This window comes from Arachis duranensis, chromosome 3 (genome assembly GCF_000817695.3).
Source record: "Arachis duranensis cultivar V14167 chromosome 3, aradu.V14167.gnm2.J7QH, whole genome shotgun sequence".
NCBI lineage: Eukaryota > Viridiplantae > Streptophyta > Magnoliopsida > Fabales > Fabaceae > Arachis > Arachis duranensis.
In genome coordinates, this window is record NC_029774.3 from 130072295 (window position 1) to 130076003 (window position 3709).

The window sequence follows — 3709 nt, forward strand, 5'->3', positions numbered from 1 at the left end:
ATTACTCAATAATAATAATAATAATAATAATAATAATAATAATAATAATAATAATAATTTTGAATTTATATAATTGATATAATTGATATAATTGATATAGTTCTAATTCTCATTCATATGTAATAATTTTATTAGTATGTATTTACAGTTTTAATCAATATATAATAATAATATTATATGGACATACAATTAATTAGTTAACAAATTGAATTTAGTTTATGGATTTTTATTTTCTACTCAAAATTTTAATCATTAGTGATTTTATTTTTTATATTTACAGTAAATTTTGACTATAAAAAAATTAATTTTGATTGTTTTCTATTTTATTTATTTACAGTTATAATTAAATTTGATATAATTATAGTAATATAAAGCTGTTTCATATAGAGCAATAATATTTTAGAAAATATTATTGCTCGATTGTAGAATAAAAAATAATCATATAAATTGAATTTTAATTAATATGTTTTATTTTTTGCTCATATTTTTTCATTAATTATTTTACTTTTTATATTTACAATAATATTGAATGTAAAAAAGAAAAAAATAATATTGAATGTTATCTATTTTATTTATTAGATTTATAATTAAATTTGATATAATTATAGCAAGTATCTAGGATTAATAATAACACGATAGTATAGTTTTAAATTGTATAATATAATAAAAAAATATAACAATTTATGTATACTTCCTATATAGCAATAATATTATATATATTTATATATCTCCCCTTTTAGCTCATTCCTAAAAATATTAGCATATAATTAATGTCGATAACATATAGCACTAATTACCGTGTATAATTAGTGTGTGTGTGTGTATATATATATATCTCCATTGAAAATATTTGTTAACTATTACCGTGTATAATTAGTGTGTGTGTATATATATAAGGATTAATAGTGAATTGTTACAATTATTTATCATCTAGAACATTCGTACCTCAGACATAGAACTTCTTCTGTTTATTATTTTTCATACCTAAAGAATACTAACTACGATTCTATCAACAGTATTACCTATGATAGATTATGTAATAAAAAAGTTTGAAAAATAAAGGCAAGAATTATAAGGTTATGAAAAGTCTCATCCAATTTTGACAAAAACAATACAACTTACATAGAAATGGTTCTTATGGATGATAAGGTAAGTTGATTATTTTCCATGATTCTTTCAAGTGATGCTAGGTCCATTTTATAAATATTTTTTGTTTATATTTTAAGTTTATTTGATAAATAAACCCTTGCATGAATTAAAGACAGTGCGATTTTATAGATTTATAAGTGCGTGCTAATAGCCTTTATATTTAATTTGTTCTAGAGTGTGATAATAGCCAATATGTTTGTTGGTAAATTTAACTATTACTATATTATTTATAATCACATTCAGTATATATATCTGATTTATTGAAGAAAGTAGATTATTAAAATTGATTAATAACTATTTTAGAGTTAATCCAGTTAATACTAAATTTAAAAAAAAAAACAAACAATGCATAACATATTAATTTTTTATTAATCAAATTATTATAATTTAAATTAATTTTAAAAAATAATTTAAAATTATAATTTCAATCTTATCACGTACATGGCACGGGTAATTACACTTGTATATATATTAATTTTGAGAATTATAAATTCTTACTCTCTTCTTTTCTGTCATGATATGATTAAGATTTAGAATTTTTTATAATAGTGATATTGTAATTATTTTTATAACAAATATTATTTTAGATCAGTTCAAAGTATTATTTATTAATTTTTTGACTAAATCAATTTATCCAATATAATTTTAATAAAAATAACATAATTTAATTAATTATATATATTAAATTTTAATTATTAAAAAATATTCTAAAAAAACATTTTTAACATATTTATCCGAACAGCTTCTATCTTTTTATTATGATATTTTTAAGATACAAACTTTTATGTGGTGCCGTGCAACCTCAGCTATTAGCTGTAGGCCTGTAGCTACATCAATTATTATACAATTAAATAGTACCATGCACGTGCATTATTATATATAAAGATGAAATAATACAAATTAAATAGTGTTTAAGTTAAGTCACCAAAAAAAAATAGTGTTTAAGTTAAGCGATGAAACTTATTGACAACAGGGTCTCTTTTACATACAAAGATACAGTAAGCATTTTTACATCCGCCACCAGTAAATATAGAATAAATAATTTGATAATTTAACACGTGATCAAATGCAACCTAGGTGCAATAATTGCGTAATTTATGTGATAATTCATGTACAATAATTTAGTAATATTAAAAAATAATAATTTAAAATTAAAAATATATTTTTTATTTCATGCATTAAAAAAAAGCTAACAAAATATTTAATTACAAGACTTCTTTAAAATATTAATAAGCTATCAATTTGAATTCCATACGATACTCTTTTGTCCATTTTTAATAGCTCATGAATATTTTTTAATAAATTTTTTTAAATTATATGGTGAGATATTACATGATTCGAATTACGCATGGAAAGTTTAATCACTCTGATTTGAATCACACTTTAATTGGTTATTATCTTAACTATAGTTAGGTTATTTTGTAATTTATTATTTTAGATGGGTAATTGTATAATTTATTAAAATATTAAAATTCTACTCTAGTTGCACGCAATCTCTTTCTACAGTGCATCATTCTTTAATGAGTCGTTGAATTCCCATGGCTTGTAATTTTCCCGTTCTTCCCAGTATAGCCAGCGGCGACTTCATTGCTATTTCCTGTCCTCTCACTCAATCCTTTTTTTTTGTCGTAGATCACTTCTTACCAACATAATTAATGGTTAGTTCGGTTATTAATTTTTTTCATTAAAAATAATATATGAAATATATATTCATATGTAAAATATAATATAATAAAATAAATCTGTTCAGAATACTTAAAGTATAATTAAAATCAAGAATATACAAATATAATAATAAAATTTGTACTCTAAATAAGTAAATATATCTTTTATCATACATAAATTATTTAAAATATTAAAATTAATAACACAAATTTAAAATGATAAAATCCAACTTTCTTACAAGTATTTTTTATAGTATTTTTATTCTTTTAAATTTTAATTTATTAGTACTTCATTATTTACTTAATAATTAAACAAATTATTTTTGGTATTATCTTAAAGAAGAGATCAATATAACAGTTTAAAAAATAACGTAAAAATGATATTTTAAATAAAAAATAACGTAAATATTTAACGAAATACATGCCTAAAATAAATAAATTAGACAAAAATAATTTTTTATTTCTCAAGAGTACTTTTATTTATATGTTTTATTTATTTTAGACATGTATTTTATATTTATCTCTTAAATATTTATACAATTTATTTTTGTATTTAAAAATTTTAATATTACCTATTTTTTATTTAAAATATCATTTTTACGTTATTTTTTAAACTGTTATATTGGTTTTTTTAAAATAATACAAAAAATAATTTTTCATAAAAATAATTTGTTTAATTATTAATTAAATAATAAAGTACTAATAAATTAAAATTAAAAGAACAAAAATACTATAAAAAATACTTTAAGAATGTTAGATTTTATCATTTTAAACTTGTGTTATTAATTTTAACAATTTATTCATTTTTTAAATCATTTATGTATGGTCAAAGATATGTTTGCTTGTTTAAAATATAAATTTATTATTATATTTGTATGTTTCTGATTTTAATTGTA